This window comes from Dipodomys merriami, unplaced genomic scaffold (genome assembly GCF_024711535.1).
Source record: "Dipodomys merriami isolate MVZ:Mamm:240054 unplaced genomic scaffold, mDipMer1.0.p SCAF_312, whole genome shotgun sequence".
NCBI lineage: Eukaryota > Metazoa > Chordata > Mammalia > Rodentia > Heteromyidae > Dipodomys > Dipodomys merriami.
The window spans coordinates 1,146,069-1,168,236 of record NW_027204627.1 but is presented as its reverse complement, the minus strand read 5'-3'; the positions used below and the strand labels follow the sequence as shown (position 1 = coordinate 1,168,236).

The 22,168-nt window shown below is 38.1% G+C and overlaps 1 long non-coding RNA gene and 1 pseudogene across 1 annotated transcript; both read left to right on the top strand.

The window, feature by feature from the left end:
• Positions 1–10,674: 10,674 nt before the first annotated feature.
• LOC138841288 (uncharacterized) lies at positions 10,675–16,436 on the top strand. Its single transcript, XR_011376373.1, has 3 exons — positions 10,675–10,740; positions 14,699–14,739; positions 16,415–16,436. It is a non-coding gene; the product is annotated as an uncharacterized lncRNA (long non-coding RNA).
• A 5,349-nt stretch (positions 16,437–21,785) lies between these two features.
• LOC138841292 (U6 spliceosomal RNA) lies at positions 21,786–21,882 on the top strand (annotated as a pseudogene).
• Positions 21,883–22,168: the final 286 nt, after the last annotated feature.

Genomic DNA, 22,168 nt, shown 5'->3' with positions numbered 1-22,168 from the left:
CTATGTCATAAGATGTAATAAATGAAATAAATGTTATATATGTAATAATACTAAATAAAATAAATAAAAATAAAGGTAATAAATGTCATATGGAGTAAACACATGTATGTAAATAGATCTCATGTGTGAATAATATTTTTTCCAGTGCTGGGGCTTGAATTCAGGCCCTGGAAACTGGTCTGAAATTCTTGTCTTCAATGATGGTGGGTTTAAGCCTTTCAACAATGTCCCTTTCAGAACCTTGTAGGATGCAAGTTTATAATGCTAGAATCTGAGAGGCTGGGATTATGGATGTGCTACACTTGAACCTTGAGGTCTGACTCCAAATCTGGTGTACATCAGCATTCATTTTCCAAACCATATTCTCATAAATAGCAAATAGGAAAATTATTTTGATTATCCCTCACTCTTTTTCCAGTGTGTGTCTCAAACTGAAGCCTGGGCGCTGTCCGTGAGCCATTCAGCTCAAGGCAAACACTCTACCATTTGACCCACAGTGCCACATGGGTTTTTTTGATGGTTCATTGGAAGTAAGAGTCTAACAGGCTTTCCTTCCTTAGGCTGTCTTCAAACTGTGATCTTAAGATCTCAGCCTCCTGAGAAAGCAGGTTTCCAGAGCCACTGGAATCTGGCGTATTGTTTTGCCAGACCTGGGGCTTCAAATTAGGGTACTGTCTTTGAGCTTCTTTTTCTCAATGCTAGCACTCTACCACTTGAACCACACCACAGCTTCTGGCTTTTTCTGAGTATGTGGCACTGAGGATTCAAACCCTGGCATTCAAGCATGCTGAGCATGCTCTCTATCACTAAGCTACATTCCCAGCCCCAACCTTATGATTTTATCCCTCAACTTGCCTATCCACAAGAAAAGGCTTCTGAGTATAAATCATCTAAACAAATCCCTATAGGAAGTTGTCCAAGATAAATAAGACAAAGCTCATACTAGGGACATACTGTAACCATGTGATGACTTGACAAATGCCTCCATTTAATTATGTATCATGTTTCAACACTTAATAAAGTATTAATGAAAATGAGTCAATGTACTGAATTATTGTGTATAATTTTATAATACATGTACACAACATAATAAATATTATATGTATAATAATACTAAATAAATAAACAATTAAATGAATAAAAAATTACATACAAAACCAATAATAATCATAATATGAAATAAACATACATATGTACCTATGTACCTATATATCTTATATTACACATGTATACAAATATTTTTTTCAATTGCTGGGCCTTAATTCAGGCCCTGGGAACACTAGCTTGAAAATCTTTCCCTCAAGGACAAGGAGCTTAGCCTTCACCCAAGGTGCAAAAGAGTTACTTGGAGAGTGAGCTCAAATCCCAGCAATGGCAGAAATACTGGCCCCAGTTCCAAGACAGTGACTTAATATTTGTAACAGAAACAGTTACGTTTATTAAGTTCCATACTGAACACTGAAAAAAAATCAGTGTAGAATTTTGTACAGCTATTCAGATATCCATCCCTTATCCCCAAAGTGCTTCTTGAGCACTACATAATTTTTTGTACGTTTTTCATTTAAAAATGTTGTACAGAGGGGTCACGGTTACATGAGCAAAGTAATGAGTACATTTCCTATTGAGCATTGTTGCCTCCTCGTTTGTTTTTCCTCTACCATCCCTTCCCTCCCATGTTCACAACTAACTTCCCTTCTGAGGTCAGTGACTTAATTATTTATTTTTGGGTTGGCATGGGGTTTGAACTCAAGTAATGGCAACTCTGAGCCTTCCGTCACATTGCTACGGATTCATCAAGACTCTGAGTTGAAATCCCAGGCTAGGAAAGAAAACTGGAAGAAATTCCAAACCAAGGAGCTTTATTATTTCAATTTAGTTAGTTAGTTGGTTAATTAATGAATTAATTAGTTAATTAATTTTGCCAACCACGGGGCTTGAACTCAGGTCATGACAACTCTGACTCAGCTTCACTCTCCCTAGGATGGGGTGCAGCCACGGGACCCAAAGCTGATCCTGCGACCCTAGGCCCAGAGGGTTTGCAGGAAGAAAAGAAAAGCAGAACAGCACAAAAAGTGGGGAGCTGTAGTGGGCTCAGGGTTTTACAAGTTTTTCTTTGCATGGGGACCATCCTGGGTCTGAATGACATGGTTTCAAAGTGGACCTGGCCTGCCATTGCTGATGGCTGGCAGGCTATCAGGGAAGCCATAAGCCATCAGGTCAACATAGGCTCTGGGTTCAAATCCTAATCCTTACACACTAATGGCAGGAGATCACAAGAGATTCATTCCTATGCATAAGAATACAGATTGAAAGAGTAGTTCATGCATTTGTCTAGTCTAAAATTGGATGCAATAATCCTAGGATGCTGATTGACCTTAATTAATAGTTTATTAAGCATGAAAAGAATAATATTTTTTTCAATGGAGATATAATAAATACCTAAAAGTTGGTAGAAACGTAATAGATGTCATTCAGTCATAGATAGACTGCTCTGGAACTCTTTAACAATATATATTTATTTGTATACCACCTTCTGCCAATCCATGTATTGCTGTTTTGGCCAAAATTGGGGCTTGATCTCAGTGCATGGGAACGACCTCACAGCTTCATTGGCTAGAGGCTTCTGTGCTCACACTCATCCAATCATGAATTGGGCCTGCTAGGCCCTGAGATCCGATCCCAGCACTGCCAAAAATTTAATCTTTGAGTAAGAAGCCGAGTGTGATATATGTTTTCCTTTTCTGGGAGAGTCCAGGGTGTCAGACATGATGGAGAACACATCTACAAATCTAGATGGGATGTAATATGATGTAAACAATGTAATAAATGGTAGAGGTGTCATGAAAGTCAATGAAATAAATCGTAAATAAATGAATAAAAAAGAAATAAAATGAATGACCACACTAAACATGATATGGACTGAACATCTGTATGGAAGTATAAATCCTACCACACCAAACACGGTATCTACTGACCATTTGTATGGAAGTATAAATCCTATCTTTAAAATGTATATATGGAGTATGTTTTCCATGCCTGAAGATTGAATTCAGCCCACTCCCATGAGAAAGCAATGGCGGGAAATCCTGAGATACAGAAAAAGTCATGGAATGCGATTGATATCATCGAATAAGTAGTTAATGCATGATGTGACTAGGAAATGATAGGCAAGACTCATGGGGTATCACCTATTTGTAAAGCAGTGTTGATTAAGCATGACAATAATCATCATAGTCATGAAATGAAGGCATCTGGAAAGATCCAAAAATCAGTAGACACATGGTAGATTGGATTCCATCACAGGTTATCATCTCTCCTACTCTCTACAATTGTGTACTTATTTGCATACTACCTTCAACTTATGAATGGATGACTGCTGTGTGCCCTCCACCCAAACCCTCACCTGGGGGTCCATCTCAGGTCCTGGGAACGGCCTTACTCCTTAGTGGCTCACATTCGTCAGTTGGGTCTGCTGGTCCCCGAGTTGAGATTCCAGCAGTGCCAAAAGATTCATCCTGATGTCAGAAGCCAATTGTTGCACCTGTGTTCTTTTCCTGTGCAAGTCCTGGGTCTCAGCTAGGATGAAGAATGCATGGGCCACCATGTGGCCACGGAAATAGGTTGTTATCATGTGAGCCCAGTTATACCTGTCATCATGTACTGAAGAAAATACACAATACATCCATGAATAGCATACAAAATAGAATAACTACACTAAATGCACAATGCAGTCCACACATAGATTTGAGTATACATCCCATGTTTAAATGATGCATTCAGGACAATTGTGCCCCCCCCCCCGGTGCTCTATCTCTGTTCCTGGGAATGGACCAGCTCCTTAGTGGCTCACAGTCTGGTGTGATCATGTGTACCCATTGGGCAGTTGGACCTCCTAGGCCCAAAGTTCAAATCCCAGCACTGCCAAAATTCACCCTGATGTGAGAAGCCAGTCATTGCACCAGTTTTCCTCTGCTGTGTAAGCCCTGGGTCTCAGCTAGGATGGAGAATGTATATGGAACTCTATAGTCATGGGAATAGTTTGTCATCCAGGTCACCATAGTTATATCTGTTATCCTATACTCAAGAAAATACACAATACATGAATGAATAAGACACAAAATAAAAGAATGACTACACTGAATGCAAGATGCTGCCCATCCATGTATGGAAATAAATATAGATCCTCTGTTTAAATGCTGAATTTATGACTATATTGGCCCCAACCAGGGCTTCATCTCAAGTCCTAGGAATGGCCTACCTCCTTAGTGCCTCACAGGCTGGTGTGTTCACCGTGACCCATTCACCAATTGAGCCTGCTAGGCCTTGAGTTCTAATCCCAACACTGCCAAAAGATTTACATTGATTTGAGAAGCCAATCGATCCACCCGTTTTCCTGTCCAATGAAAGTACTGGGTCTCAACGAGGATGGAGAATTCTATATAGACAACTCTATAACCATTCAAATGGGTTGTTATCCATGTCAGCATAGTTATATCTATTACCATACACAATAAAATACACAATACATCCATGAATAAGACACAAAATAAAAAGAATAATTACACTGAATGCAAGATGCATACCACACTTGTAGGTAAAGAGAGATCCTATGTTTGTTATTTTGTCCAGTGCTGGGGCTTCAAATCAGGCCCTGGACCAGGCCTGACATTGTAGTCTTCAAGGATGGTGAGATTTCCCTTCCCCCAAAGTGCAACAGAGTTACCCAGACCTCAGTTCAAATCCCAACACTGACAAAAGATTCATTCTGTTGTCAGAAGCCAGTCGTTGAACATGTTTTCCTCTCCTGTGAAAGTCCTGAGCTTCCACTCGGATGTAGAATGCATAGGCAACCCTATAACTATGGGAACAGGTTGTCATCCATGTCCACATAGTTATACCTGTCACCATACTCAGTAAAATACACAATAACTCCATGAATTCGACACAAATTAAGAAGTGCACCGAATGCAAGATGTTGTCCACACAGGTATGTAAATATAGACCCTATATTTAAATTATGAATTCATGACTATCTGGACCTCCCTGGGACTTGACGTCAGGTCCTGGGAATGGCCTATCTGTTTCGTTGCTGACAAGCTGGTGTCCTCACCTTGACCCTTTCTCCAATTGGGCCTGATAGGCTCTGAGTTCAAATCCCAACACTGCTAAAAGATGAATCCTGATGTGAGAAGCCCATCGATTCACCTATTTTCCTGTCCTGTGAGAGTCCTGAGTCTCAGTTTGGATGGAGAATGCATAGGAAACCATATAGCCAGGGCAATAGGTTGTCTTCCATGTAAGCACTGTTATATTTGTTACCTTACTCAGTAAAATACACAATAATTACATAAGACAGAAAATAAGGAGAAAAAGTACTCCAAAGGCAAGATGCTGTCCAAACATACATGTAAATATTGATCCTATGTTTTAATTATTAATTTATGACTATCATGACCCACCCTGGGGATCAATGTCAGATCCTGGGAATGGCCTAACTCCTTTGTTGCTCACAGGCTGGTGTGGTCACTTTGAACTATTCACCAATTGGTCCTGCTAGGCCCTGAGTTCAGATCCCAGCACTACCAACAATTGGATCATGCAGTAAGAAACCAAGTGTGAAAGTTTTTTCCTTTTCTCTGAGAGTCCTGGGTGTTAGGCATGATGGAGAACACGTCTACAAATTTAGATTCCATGTGATAGGATGTCATCAATATAATAAAGGGAATGGGTGTCATCATAGTAAAATCAATGGTAAATAAATGAATAAAACAAAAAGTACAAGGAACAACCACACCAAACGTGTATGGACTGAACATCCATAGGTAAGTACAAATCCTGCATTTTCAATGTATATAAATAGCATGTTTTCCAAGGCTGGGGCTTGAATTTTGACTTAGAGTACAGGCCTGACTTTCTTATCTTCAAGTACGGTGAGCTTGCCTTACTAACGCAGTGCTGCAGATTTACCCAGAACTTGAGTTCAAATCCAAAGCCTGGCAGAAAAACGGGGTGAATTGCAAGCCAAGGAGCTAATTTCTTTTCATTATTTTTTGCTCAGTAGGGGCTTTGAACTCAGGTTGTGGTAACTCTGCCTCAGCTTCGACACCCTATGCTGGGGTGCAGCCACTGGACATACAGTAGATCCTGAGATCCTAGACCCCCAAGCCTTGTGTGGCAAAAATGTACAGAAAAAATGCAGCGAGATGGCCTTTTTATGTTTTCTTCCTTTGCACGGTGACCCTCCTGGGTCTGAATGACACTGTTGCAAAGGGTACTTCACCTTGCATTGCTGAAGGTTGTCAGAGTATTGAGGAAGTCATAGGTCCACGTGGCAATGTAGGCCTTGATTTCAAATCCTAGTCCTGACACCAATCAATGGCAGGAGATACTAAGAGACTCGTTCCCATCCATGGGAATAACAAGGTAATATTATCAATGTCACAGTTGAATGAATTGAGGGTGAATGATGCTCCTATAAAATTAGACAGCATCATTTCAGAAGACTGATTTTATTTAATATTTATGAAGCATTAAAATAATACTATTACTTACAGAATGTAATAATTTCAGGATATTGATTGATTTAGTTAATAGTTTGTTAAGAATGAAAACAATAACATTAATTATATGGAGGCATTATAAATATCCAAGAATTGGTAGGAATGTAGTCTATATAACCGAATAATGTATAGACATCTCTGACACTTTATAAGGATATATATTTATTAGTGTACTACCATCTGCATGTCAATCTGTTCTTATTTTGTCAACCGCTGGGGCTCGATCTCAGGTACTCGGAACTGCCTGTCAGCTCAATTTGCCACAGGATGCCAGGCTGACACTCACCCATTCATGAATTAGGCCTTGTAGGATGTGAGTTCAAATGCCAGCACTCCCCAAAAATGAATCTTGTATTAATAAGTTGATGCTGACACGTTTCCTTTTCTGTGGAAGTCCTGGGTGTCAGGAAGGACGTGCCATACATATGCAAACCTATATCCTATGTAATCAATGTAATCACTGTTCTATGAGTCATAATAGTCAATAAAATGAGAAGTCAATACATGAATAAAACAAAAAATAAAATAAAAACTACACTGAATGCAATATAGAATCAACATATGCATATAAATATAAATCATATATTTAAAATGTACACAAATAGGATGTTTTCTAGTGGTGAGCATCGATTTCAGGCCTAAGGAACAGACTTTGAATTTCTTGAATTCAAGGAGGCTAGCTTCCCCTTTCTACACAGTGCAACAGCAGGGATCCCTAGGCCATCAGTTGAAATTCCAGTCCTGGCAGAAAAAAAAATAGCATCTCCATGCTATCTGATGCCCAATTCGTAGGTATTTCATTTGGCCTCCATTTAATGAATTTAATGAATGCTTCATAAATTATTAATTAATATCGACCAGTGTCCTATAATGTAATTGTGTATAGTTTTATCCTCAAATCATTCAAGTACTGCCCATTTAATCATGATGTACATCACATTCCTTTGGTAGTCATATGAATAGGAATGAGTTTCATAGGATCTCCTGCCATTTGTTGGTGGTAGGACCAGGATTCAAACTGTGGGCTCCAGCTCCTACCACTTCAACCTGAGGATAGGGAACTCACAGGTCTGTCAAAGAACATCAGCAAAACCAATGATTAGCCAGGCATCAGTGGCCCCCAGCAGTCCTCCTTAAAACATAAAAGGTTGTCAAAGGAGGATCATGGTCAAAGTCACCCTAGACAGGAAAGCCCTTGAGACTCCTGTTGAATTAGTGCCAACAAAGCCAGAAGTAATGCCATGTGGCTCCAGTGGTAGAGAGCTAGCTTTGATCAAAAGCAACTCACAGATTGTGCCCAGATCCTGAGTTCAAGGTCTGGGAACAAACAGACATAGACAACAATCTGTGCAGCCATCCGGCTAAAGCAGGTCACCCTCTTGTCCCCAACTGGCATAGACAGAGTTCCCTGGGAAATGGGCTGTGTCATTTTGACTCCGCCCATTCTGTCTGCATCACAGGATTCCAGCCACACCCCCATTGTTTCATGGTGATTTCTGACCAATAGGATACAAGAATGGTGGCCACGCCCACATTCCATGTAGACCAGTAGCACCATGATTCCCTCTGTTTGTTGACACCACTACCAGCAGTTGAGGAAGGTAGAGGTGGCTGAGTGGTGAGCAAGATACTCGAGGCCTAGGAGGAAAGGCCTTCCTCAGGCCCATCGTGTGCCTGCCTGAGCCCTGGTCCCCTCCCCCCTTCCCCATGGAGCAGCATTTCAAACCTGGTGCTGTGGGCTCAGACCCATGGTTTCCTCAGGCAATGGTGCAATGGTGTGCCACGAGCCAGCTTGCTGCCCTGACCTGGTCCTGGCTCCCCTGTCCTCTGCTCAGGGCCTGAGTGTGTGTCATGCCTCTGCCATTGCTGCTTGCCCCACCTGTAGCAGCTGCCAACAGCTTCTGCCAGCAACACATGTGAGTGGCTGCCACACATCCCTGCACCTTGCACCCCATATCCCCTCCTCTCTGACCCGGACCCGCGCCTCCCCTGTGCCCCACAGTCTGGCCCCCGCCCTGCCACAAATGTGCCCCAGGGGTGGGGGTGGGTGTTGGCCCGAGGATCTCACCCCCATCCCCAGCAGCTAGTGTCCCAGGAAACCGGGAGATATATGGTTGAGTGAGGAGTGGGCGCCGGAAATCCCCTGGCCTGGAGAAGTGGGAGCCACACTGCCGCACATTTGCACCCGTCCTCTCCCTGGTGAATACCCGGTGGCTTTAGTCAGAGGTGGGGAGGAGCATGTCTACACCTGCCTTCTGGGGTATTTTTCTTTCTTTCTGGGGATGGGAGGTGTTGGATGCAGAAGATAGACACCCTTGCTGTGTGAGCCCTTGTGTTCTGTGTTCGGTCAAACTTTCACATGAAGACAGAGAGACAGAGAGACACATAGAGAGAGAGATAGAGAGACAGAGAGAGAGAGATAATCTTTTTCCTTGTACAACCTTACTGTGCTCAGGGGAGTGATCAGTTGGCAAATTGCAGGTGCTGCATGGATGAGTCTTCTGTCACCGTTCTGGATGTGTGTGTGTGTGTGTGTGTGTGTGTGTGTGTGTGTGTGTGTGTGTGTGTGTGTGTGTGTGTGTGTGTGTGTGTGTGTGTGTAGAATTGGGTTGTAACAAGGAGGAAGAATGCTTTGGTAACTTCTACCTGCTATCTTTGAGGCATGTATGGGCTTCACAGCTGAGGTCTGGGGGCCTGGAAAGGTGTGAGGCTTGAAGGGGACACAGCACTGTTAAATTACAAGAACAAGCGATCTGTGTGCAATGGAGCTGGGTACTCCCTTGAGCCTAATTGGTGGCAGTGGGAGATTTGGAGGACCTGGGAGTGTGGTCTGCAGGGGATGGCTTCCCAGGGGGACAGAGAGCATGACCAACACTTAGTAAGGATACGAGTTCTGCTAGTATGGAGCGCAACAGCATAGGTCAGACTCTGGGTCTTCTCATCATGAGGTCTGATGGGCGAGGCCAACCCTATCTTAAATCTTGAGCTGTGATCTTCAGATCTCAGCCTCCTGAGTACCTAGGATTATAGGCATGAGCCTCTGACACTGGCACTCTGGTTCTTTTTGGTATATTAAGGTTAAACCTAAAGACCTTAGGCTTGCCAGTCAGGTCTTCTACAATGCGAGTCAAGCGTTTCTGTCTTGGGCTTTTCTGAGATGGAGAATTAACATATGCTCAGGCTGGGCTGGATCATGGTCCTCCTATCTGTGACAGGCATGAGCCACCAGGCCCGGTCTAGTGTAGTTGGGAAGGTAGACATGTAGCACCACGCTCAGTCATTAGTTTAGATGGATTGTCCCAAACTCAGTCCACGGCAGCCGATTCTTGACCAGAGGTGAAGCTCTGGGTTGGGCCTCAACCATTGGACTTCAATCTCCTCCTGGTACAGTTGAGGAAACAAGGGATTAATATAGAGGGATCTCTGCAGCAGAGACAGGCACAGAGGGAGGGGCCATCTGATCCTGTTCTTGGCAATTCTGTGACCATATGATAGGAAGAGTCCCAGAATGATCTCAGATGGTGTGTGTTATTAATGGTGAAACAGGTATAGGATTATGAAACAAAACATGGATCTCTTTCTTTATTACCCTATCCCCATGAGTAATGGGATCCTTCATTTTGTTCACTTTTGAAGCTGGGGAAACTGAGGCACAGAGAATCCAGGTGACCTACTAATGACTCCTAGCTGACAGGAAGCTCGGCCTGACTTCTCTGCCATGCTCCTTAGGACAATGGGTGCTATTCAGTCCACTTCTTGTGTTGGGAAGTCCACTTCTTTTCAGTCATGGGGCTTGAACTTTGGGCCTGGGGCAGCTCCCCGAGCTCCTCAGCTCAAAGCTAGCACTCTACCACTTGAGTCACAGCACCACTTCCAGTTTTCTGGTGTTTTTTGGAGAAAAGAGTTTCACAAGTGTTCCTGCTGGGCTGGCTATAAACCACGATCTTCATATCTCAGCCTCCATTGTACTTAGGATTATAGGCCTGAGCCACCGGCACCTGGCTTAAGTGTAATTCTGACCTTCTTTCTTTCTCTTTCTCTCTCAGGAACTGATTCAATGGGTGCTGGAGGAGGTGGCCAAGCATCCCCATATGGTTGGAACCAAGGTGGCCCTCTCATTCTGGAGGTAGACTGTGGCAAAGGCTCTGTCATGCTCACTCTGTTGTACCAGCTCCATGAGGTAATTCCCTCTGTGCCCTCGCTACACTGTGACAATAATCCATTGTCCAACTAGCCTTACTGGACTCAGTACTGTGTTCAATGCTCTTTTCTAGCAAAAATTTCTTGTTAAAATTATGATACATAGTTACATAATGAAAATGTAATGCCATCTTAAGAAAGTCATTTAGGGTTCTGGGAATGTGGCTTCATGGTATGGTGATTGCCTAGCATGCATGAAACGCTGGGTTCAATTCCTCAGTACCACATAAATTGAAAAGGAATCACTGGAAGTGGTCCTGTGCCTCAAATGGTGGATGGTTAGACTTGAGGGGGAAAAAAGCACCGAGTTTTAGCTCCAGGACTGCCAAAACAACAACAGCAACAACAAGAACAACAGTCTAAGTGAGATTTGGAAACTCTTTTGGCAAGTCATCACACCAAAAGGGCAGAGGCTAATTAACAGTTGTGACAGAAGAGAAGGAATAACTCCTGATGGAAAGAAAAAATGATAGTAACTAAGGTATAGCAGAAACCGTTCTAGGAAACCATTTTTGGATATTGAAGAACTAGTTATCAACTAGGCTTATTCCTCATTGCCTTTAGCATTCAAAATCTCCTAGGCTAGTTCTTAATCTCTGTGTGATAAATGTATCTCCTATGCTGTTCTTTCATACCTGATCTCCTTTGCTTTCTAAAAATCTGTCTTTCTATATTTCTCTGTGAACATTTTCTGATACTAAATACACTTACAAAGATGGAAGAGGATGCTAATGTAAGAGTCCCATAGCTCATGGGTCATTAATGTAACAAAATGGGAAAGGAGGACATATTTATTGCTAACTCAATCATTCTGACAAGCTTCAATGTCACATCATTTGGTTCAGATTTCCATTCTTTGTCTACATAGTGACATTAAGTGAACATAAATGCAAATATGAGCCGGGTGTTGATGGCTCATGTCTGTAATCCTAGCTACTCAGGAGGTTGAGACCAGAGGATTGTGGTTCAAAGCCAGCTTGGTCAGGAAAGTCCATGAAACACTTACCTTCAATTAACTCCAGAAACTCGGAAGTGGTGCTGTAGCTAAAGTGGTAGAGTGCTCAATTTGTGCTGAAGAGCTGAGAGACAAGGCCCAGCATCAATATTCAATAATCACAACCAACAAAAAATTACAAATATGGCTTTAAGTTTCCCTCAAAGGAATGATGAAGTCAATAGTAATCTTCCCAAATGATTTAGTAGTGCACCTACTTTTGCTGAGTTATTTTTTATGGCTTCTTTGCTAAACATATTCTCTTCTTTAAAAATTGCCAAATAGTAACTTTATAATAAACTTCATCTAATATTTCTTGGTTCAAAAAGAAGTACATACAGTTGATGTCACTTAGCTTTCTTACTGTCTTAGTTCAAAGCCAACCAAGGCAAGAGAGTCTGTCAACCCTTATCTGTAATTAAACACCAAAAAAGCCAGAAGTGGAGGTTTGGCTCATGCAGCGGAGTACTAGCTTTGGGCCAGGTGGGAAAGAAAGACAACTGGTTAGGGACAGGGGCCAGTCTCTAAGTTCAAGCCCCAGAACCAGCACAAACTAAATAAACAAGGAAACAAAACAAACCCTGGGTATTTCTTTGGGACTCTCCTTAAAATAGTGGTGGTCTGAAAATAGGCTGCTTTTTCTGATCATACTCACTGGATCCTGCTTTTTTGGAATCCTTATTGCTATGGAAAACTCAGGACCAGACTAAAGGAATTGATAACTGATTCCTGCAACAAGAGAATCATCTCAGGAGTGAAACATCCATCCATAAGACACTTTAAAACCTCCATATCTTTGCTTCTTTGCAGTAGAACATTTTTAAAGTAAACTGACTTCCTTTTGTTCTATACTGGGCTTCAAATGACACATTGTTTCCTTTTGTAATACTCTCAACCAGAAGTTCACAGACAAGTTTTATATGAGTAAAGGACACACTCACAAAAGTCAGGGACAGAGTTTCCTTCCAGCCTAGGATCCTTTTCTTATACAGTAAAAAAGAAAGCAATAGTTAACTTGAACTTTGTCATTTCTCTATGTTCAATTCCTCTCCTAGGATCAGTTTCCACATCCAGTAACAGTTACTTCCACTTTCTTCCAGTAACAATCTATGGTACTGCTCCAGAAAAAAATGAATGTTTTCTGGCTTCATTGAAATAGCACAACGATACTTTTGGCCATGAGGTAACACGTGTTTCAGAGACAACTTAGTAAAGAGAAATGAAATTTAAATTGCTTATAAATACATTATCCATGAGAACATTTTGTTCAAACTTCCTATGTGCTCTGTAAATTAAGGTGAATTTTAAATAGGAAGAAGGTTCTCAGATCATTTTTGTGAGTCTATGTGCTGTGCATTAATTTCCCAAGTGTACATAAGTTAAGAGTAAGACAAACAATAGCAATTATAGGAGAAAAAGAATTTCTGTGTTTATGTATAAGTGTTCAATAAAATATAGAAGACTCAACAAATCAGAACACATTGAAAAAATAAAGCCAAATCCAATATGTAGATTTATGGGAGTGATATAGAGAAAGCATTACTCCTAAGTGGAACATGAAGCATGAGGCCACTGCCTTTCTAAATCACGCTTGCTAATCACGTAAATGTGCAAAAAGGAGAATGGAAGAATGATTCTGTTTCCAATGCAAGTCAGATATATGAGAGTAGACACATAACTGGAAAAAAGAATCCATCTTGAGAGAACAGGATTTATACTAGCAATGAACCTGGTGGCTAAGATCACATTTCTTTTTCTTTCCTTTTCTTATATTCTTTTTGTTGTTGTTTTTGTTGTTTGTGGCACTTGAAATATAGGACAGGTTGCTGTCCCTCTGAAATGCAGCTCAAGGCTAGGGCTCTTCCACTCGAGCCACAGTGCCACTTCCAATTTTCTAGTAATTATTGGAGAAAAGAGCCTGCAGGACTTTCCTACCCGTGCTGGCTTTAAACCCAAATCCTCAGATTTCACAACAACTTGGTTTATGATCACATTTCTAACAGCGTACACTCAGGATATGTAATGTATATGTTCATCTATCTTTATATGAATTCTTGAGTTAAAAATCTGGGCTACAGGTTAGACTTTACACTCTCAAAAATGTTTGAAGTTTAAAAGTTGATACTCCTGGAAAAATAAAACCTCAGAATGTAAAGGAGTCTGGGAAGTTCAATTTGCATCCAACTTGGACAGTATGGGCTTTGAGACACTACCTATAATTAATCAGGCAAAAGCTGGAATACCAGTCACGAGCAACATTGCTGAATAACAGCTTTAGGTTTTTGCATACATACATACGAACATACACATACACACAGAGGCACATATAGGTGCACACAAAAAGACACAAATGAAACAACTCTCAGAATATGTATAAAAGTTAGAAAACAATAGAAAATAAGTCCTGAGTAATATTAGAATCAAATGATAATTTTAAATATTAGAAAGCCTTCAAGTGAACTTTCCCCCAGAAGTTGATAATATTACATAGGTAGGGACCAGAGATAGTAAGAAAGTCAAGTAATCATTATTATTATAGGATCCATGGTGGAATGAATCAGGGAACCCTGCAGGTGCATCTGAAAATGTTCATATCCTGTGTCAAATGTTAAAACATCTTTGAAAATAGTACATAAACAGTCTGAGCATTCAGTCTAGTGGATAAGATCATAGGAGAAGTTCAGAACTGCTAGTCTGTTTCTAGATTAAATAAACAAACTACGGCAGGGCAAAGTGCTACAAGCTTGGAATTGTAGCACTCAATTATTCTACCTGGACCAGGTAGAATAATTTTGTCTCATTAAAACAAACCAAACAACAAAAAAGGAATACACAGTTGGAAGTTTGGGCTAATTTTGTCATTATGTTTTGAGAAGTCAAGTTTCCTATTGAATGCAACTAATATATATCCACACTTGTGTTTTAAATGCTCTCATCATTACAGATGAAAAATAGATCATGATTCCCATCCAAAAATTTGCAAAAGTAAGTAAGCCTCATTCTGTTGGATTCCAAATTAATGTTGAAGGATTACAAAAGCTTAAATCTGGAGAAATAGCAAAGATCGTCTAATGTAGGACTTTGTAGACCTTGTTAAATTAGAATTTAGATTTAAAATATATTTTTTGGTTTTGTTTGTAATTTCATATTCTATAGTATACTACAAAATTCTTTTTAAGTAGAGGGATTAATTGTTAATTTCACAAATGATTCTGGCATTCCATTTGTCTAGATATTCTTTCAAGAGAGTTATAATTAGAACATAGTTAATAGATAATTCCCACAGTTCATGTATACTGTGTTAATGTGAATAATCTAGACAGAGTTGCCAAAAATGGATGACATTAATTTATACATTTAGAAAAACCAATTTTTTAAGGGTTTGGTTTAATATGGTTTGAAGAGAGTAATTGTGTGACATCTTCTTTCTTCTACCTATTTGTAAAACAGGAAGTCATTTCCTTATTCACGTACCTCTGTATACATGGAGAAAAATGCTAGGTTTGGGGTTTGTTTTCAATTTTGTTTTTGTTTTATTGGCTCATCCTAGAGCTTGAACTCTTGGCCTGGACAGTATCTCTGAGCCTGTTGATGCTCAAGTCTCGTGCTCTACCACTTCAACCTCAGTGCCACTTGAGTCTGGCTTTTGTGGAGAATTTTTTTGGAGATAAGATTCTAAGAAACCTTCCTGCCTGGGTGGGCTTTGAACCATAATTTTTTTTTATCTAAGCATCCTGAATATCTATGATAGTTAAAAAAATATAAATATAAATAATATTTGCAAGTGTTCTGATCTCAAGAATACCAGTGGAGGAAAAATGATGCAGCTGAATGTATTGTGGTGTTCTTTTCAGAACAAGGAGGGCGTCACATTAGCAGAGGTGTAGCATTTTTTTCAAAATAGAGATAAGGTATTCATGATGTGAATTAAGGAATTTTAAGGTGCCCCTTAAAAGTTGGAAACTGTTGGGCTAGGATGACTTTATGGCATAAATCTTGGGATTGATGGTCATAGAAAAAATAGCTTACGCTGATAAACAATAGCTTACTCTTGAAGAATTAATTATTACACATACTTCATAGTTTTATCCTCTACCAGAATGTGGCTATTTTTCTGTTGACTTCTCAGTCTGTAACACCCCATTGGAAACTAAATCTATTGCAGAATTATATAACATACAAACAGGTACTGTTTGGAATCTCTCAGGAATGTTTAGAATTTAAAATTGAGTAGTTATTAGTCATAGGAATTTTGAAGAACACATATATTCTGTCCTATTAACTACTTACTTTTAAAAGTTATGGGTTTCCATAGCATTAAACAGTTTTCTGTTTTAGAATGAGAAAGTACTAAATTTATACTTTTTTGAAAAAATTGGCAAGTATATTGTGAAAATATTGTCTAGTTGAATAACATTCAAGTTGATGACCCTCTGATAAAAAGGGGTAATTAATTCAAATTAGATGCCAAATAGTACTGATTTTTAAAAGATTACTACATAAAGAATATTATTTCCTGTGCCAATACAGTGAAATTATATTTTATGCAGTTTGTTTTTCAATTTTATTATCAAAGTGATGTACAGTGGGGATACAGTAATTGTAAGGTATTAAATAATAACTTTTCAAATTTGTTAACCTTCTCTCATTTTTCTCACAGTTTTCCTTCACCCCTTCATCCCTCACAAGTTGTAATGTACATTTCCAATATATTGTCTTGTGAGTATTGCTATTGCATTGGTTTCCCTTTTGTCCTTTGTCTCACCATTATGCTTTTCCTCTTCCCTTCACTAATCAAGGTAAATGTATATACAATACAAAATGATATACCGGAAGGATAAACCATAGGGGGAAAACCCAAAGAAAACCGAAATCACATAGTTCATCAAAAACAACAACCACAAATGAAAAAATCTGGTTCCATATCTTGGAATTAATTGTGCTTAGCATCAGCTAATATGGTTATTTATATACATAACAAAGCCACTGGAATATAATAGCTGCCGGGATACTATATCATGAAAATAGCATGTTAACTTTTTGATGGTAATGGTGGAATTAGGATTGGTGAATTCGTGGTTCTGATAAAGGATTTTCAAAAGTTTTAATGTTATGACAGGTAAATTTTAATTGTTCAAAATTTTAACAACTTAGCCTATTACGAAAATTGAAATTGCCTGGAAGAATAGTCTTTTCATGCAAAGAAATCCAAGGAGACTTAGTAGAGAGGGAGCAATGCGAATGAAGATGGCTCTTTTTCACACTAAACAAACAAACCTGTAAATCCTGTAGGGTCCCTTGGAATTGTCCTTACCCAGGAAATATATTTTCACTGTTTGAAACAAAGTTGTATTGAAATTTAAATTCAAAGTTCTTAAAAAAAATAAGGCATCAAAATTTGTGAATTTACGTTTAATTACCAAAGAGTAATTCTCTGAAAAAGATAATTTGTGTCAAAATATTTAGGGAGAAAGTGACCTTCACAATGAAAGAAGGTGTTGGGATTACACATTTTTGTTTGTAACACTTTCCACAATGTCTTTGGATGTGAAGCAGTGAAACACAGAAAAAAATCTGATCGGATACTTCAAACCAATGATTTCACATTTCTAAGTGGCTCACAAAAGTAATATCCTTATTAATATGAGATAGTGAAGACTTCTGTTATTACATATGCCAAAAAGTTCAGAAAAGAATTGAGCAAAAGGAAAAGTTAATAAAAAAAAGTTTTCTTAGAAGACTTAGTTAAGCATATTGTATTCAGCAGTGAAGGGAGGCCAAAACTTTTTGATATAAATTGTGTTAGAATTTTTACTCCCTAAAGTGAGTTTACAGAGCCTATTTGGCTCACTACAGTGCAGAACTGATTGAATGAAGACATGAAAATAAATTCCACGTCCAAATGAGGCAACTTAAAGAGTTTTAAAAGAGAAATAATGAAGATTTAACAGTGGTGGAGCCCATATAGTCCTTCAGCTTCACTAGACATGCAGCCAAGAAGCTGTGATTAATTGGAACTCCGGCAACAGCTAAGAGGAGGACATAGAAGTAGGACATAGAAGCATTGTCCTTTTGTAACAGACACTGTCTTCCAAGGTATGGGTCATTCAACTCTATTCTCCTCCATAAATCTTGGTGAACAAATGCAAGACCAAGAGAAAAATAATCTGTTGAAATAATTTTGCCTAGAATAACTTCACTGTTACTGATATGGTATCTAAGGAGAATCTTAAGAGAGAAGATAAAAGTGCAGTATTTTTTGTTTCCTATCAGCATCTTGTTAGGAAAATATATCTTTGAACTTAGACAATTCTGATTGAACCAACAAGTGATGGAGTACTTATTTTTGTGGGCACTTTAGACACAAGAAGTCTTTTAAGGTAAAAGAAAAAAATAGCCAAATATTTGTGATCACAGCTTCTAGGTCTGTATTCTGGAGACAAAGTTTTACATTAGATTTCTCCTCATTAACATAAATGTTGTTTCATAGCAACCAAATGCAAGAGGGATATTTAATGGACTCACTTGGCCAATTAAACATCATGAAAGAAGAAAACGGCAAATAATATGTAATGAATTATTTTGCCAGAAGAAAGAAGGAAAAATGTAATTCAAAATCAATTGACTTAAAAGTATGAAGAAAGAGTAGTGAAGAGAGATTGGAGAAAATATAGAGTATTGTTTTCTCTCCAGTGGAGTAATGGGTTCATGATCTTGTTTCTTCCACTCTAACCTCACAAGCTACCAAGTGTGTCACAGGACTGGATTATCCAGTTCAGACAGAAATCTCGTAGAAGAAAGATACTATTTGCAGCAGATGTAGGTGATTTATAACCTTAGACAATCTATTTAATTCTGTTCAAAATTCTCCCCTATCCCAAACTTCCCTCTTTGAACAGTTTTGTTTGCTTTTCCCAAGACTGCCCTTCATTAATAGATTAAAATTTTGAAAGGTCATATTCATACTCTCTGGAGATTGCTGTTTGGTTGTAATTTTTCTGTTTTGTGTTTCTTGTGTTTTTTAACTGAATTTTAAAAGGTTGTGCAATTGTTTTACAATTAAATATATCCATCTAATTGTCCAATGCTCCTAGATAGGAGTCATTCTTTCCATCATTCTCAACCAACCCTTTCCAATTTCCAATTTCCAATTACCAATTTCCAATTTACCACTTCCTTTATCATATGTGTACATTGAATATTCTAGCTGTACTTACCCCTTGTTCATTTTTCATTCATTCTATGTCTTTACTATAATTCCACTATGGTTTCAACTTCCTGATAGTCAGTGTTAAACTGTCTATTAATACTTTGAATGGTTTATATGCATTCCATGGACATTAAATCCTGCATATTCTTGAACTGATGTCAGCTTATATTTCCATAATTGATTTATCTGCAGCAAAAGTTTGCTGGAGACTGGAGAGGTGAAGCACCTAAACAAGATTTTATTCTCATCCATTTGGAAGATTAATCTTTAGTCAAAAAGAAAGTTAAAAAAATGGCTTAGAATGTATACCTAACTACGAATTTTTATAAATGGCTTTGTACAATGGTGTGATTATTTTATTTTACATGGAATAATATTTTCTACTGCCTATAAGTTTTGAAAAAGAAGAAAATTAAAATTTATTCCAAAATAGGAATATGATAAAAATAGAAGACAGATATTATGTTTGTCATATCTCTGATGAATACCCATATTCAAGACTTAAAGTCATATTTCTTACTATGTTAGACAGAGGGAAAAAATAAAATAACATATGATAAGGCAACTATTTGTGACTTTTTAAAGTGTACCTTATTAAATGATGAAATTTATTAGCTCAGGTTTGGGTTTGAAATTTAGGAGGCTAACCTATTTAACACATTTCTGGAAGGCCCTTACTGAAAAACACAAATTGTGGGTGGTACTATTTCTACACTTTAATGAATGGTTGAACGTGTTTGGCATTAGTGCTGTGTAAATAATTCAACTCTATTGTAACTTGCTCCCTACACTTAAAAAACTTGTAATGTCTCTAAGTATCATCAACTTGTAAAATGTCATTTTGACGAATGTGATTTTAAAAAGTTTATTTGAAAAGGAATACACTTTCAGAAGATTAAATGTAGATTATCATTGGTTTGAGAGTGACATTTTTATACAACAGAACCATGTTGTACTGAACTCCCAGTGTTTTGAAGCACTCCTTAGTGCTTCAAATATTTTTCTGAATTACATTTGACCTCTAAGTCAAGTTTTCTGGGCTTTAGTAGACCAATTATGGATCTATCCTTCAAGGAACCATTTTTTGGCCCACTTATGTTGGAATAAAATCTTTCATTAATCATAGGGGAGGGGTATTAAAAATAATCTTATGACACTTTGTGAAATTGTTCACTCATATGGGCTGGTCATCTATAAGTTGAATGTTTTAATTACAGTACTTTCTCTCAAATTTTGTTATTTCATTCTTCATTTTAAGTTGCCTTGCATTCCACAATTGCTTACTGCTAATTCCTGCATCTCATCTAATTGGGGCCCTGAAATATAGGAAATGAGAAATTGAGATTGGTCTTCAATTACTATGTGCTGAAATGTTGCATGGGCCTTGGTGAGAAGTCTTGCCCCTGTTATCTGATGATGCAGGTAACTGGGACCTGGGATCCTAGGACCCATGGGGACTGCAGAAGAATAATGTTTTTTTTAGATATCTCAGCAAAATTTGGGTATAATCAATAGGAATGCTTCTGAAATATGGAGAAAAACAGTTTGGGACAAGAGAGTTAAAACAATAGACAGAGCAGCAGAGTAAAATACATTATAGATTAGAGGAAAACATTGTTTTTTTACCATGTGGATTCAGAAGACCAAGAACAGTTAGGATGTATCACAAGTTTATACTATAGACATTGCATTGATACTTTTTATATTCTAATATATATTTTAAACCTAATTATTTATATTCCAATTCTATTTATTGGAATAAATAAATATAAATTTATTTGTCAAATTATCAACTAATTCTAGTAAGTTTTACTGTGTGAAATATAAAATCAGCACATATAAATATAAAATATGTAACTATATATAATATAATTAAAAGGCACAGGTTTGCATTGTTCTGTTGTAGTTACTGTATCAAACGCAACTCTGTTTTAAAGTATTATTCCATTATCTCTACCTTAGTGTTTGATAGAGTTAGACCTAAAGCTTTACCATTTTTATATTTACAGCATGGAGGCAAGAGGAAACACTGTGATTAAAACATTATCAATTTAATGCCTAATAACGAGGAGAAACATATGAACTTCTCCTGCAACTATGAAAATATTTGGTGATAAAAAGGCAGTAGTGTAAGTTCCTGCCTGGTTGGATAGTAGACAGGCCAGGACATTAAGTAATCATGCATATGAACAATTTTTTCACCTTCTTGGCTTTAGCTACTTTTGAAATGGAAGGTATAATAAACAATTATATTTTGATAAAATACCTTCTAGTCTGAACAGTTCTGTTTGAACTGTTCATCTCTCTATGATCCCTTGTAACCAAGATTAGTTTTGTTCTAGTAAGACAATCTATGCTGTCAGGGTAAGATATTCTGGTTGGTCTGTTCCCACATGGAAGAAGGGTGAAGGCTCAGGTAGACATTTGTGCCAGTAACACCTCATTTGGGAAAATATCAGCTGAAGAAGTTTAGAAGTAGCTCTTAAGCAATGCTTACTTTGAATCCATTAGGTCCACGTAGCTAACACAGTTGGATAAATTATTACTTGAAAAAGCCATCACCTTTGGACCTATCTATAAATAATTGAGAGTACGATCAAATTCCAAATAAAAAGACTTAAGATAGTCATTGACAAAAAAAATTGCAAATGTGAGCAATTGATCGATCAATATAATTTTTCTACTGTTCACAGAATTTTATGGAAATAAGATCGATAGCATTGTTCGGAACAATACGGTTTTCTTGTTACAAGTAGGCACCCATAGATATAGGCTTGTATAAAGATTGCATCATTAACTACTTAAATTTAGAGGATACTACATGCTTCAGCAGCACGAATACTCAAATTACAATGCAGAGATTAACATGGCACTTGCACAAGGATAATATGAAAATTTGAGAAGTATTCCATATGTTTCATTCTTCAGATGCAAGAAATGAAAAACAGTTATTAAAAAGTTGATTACAAAATTACAACTGTAACAATACACGTAATTCATATAATTAAATTTAGTTTGACATCAGTGTATTAAATGTTCACCTCAGGAAGGCGTTTACATAGCATAAACTTTACAAAACTTTTCAAATTAGACAACATTGTCATTTTATCCTAAAGAAAATAATATTAAGACCTAGAAAAAAAGGAATCAAACTGTTTCGATATGGAATGTAATCATAAAGGACACATTAATGAACCTAAATAT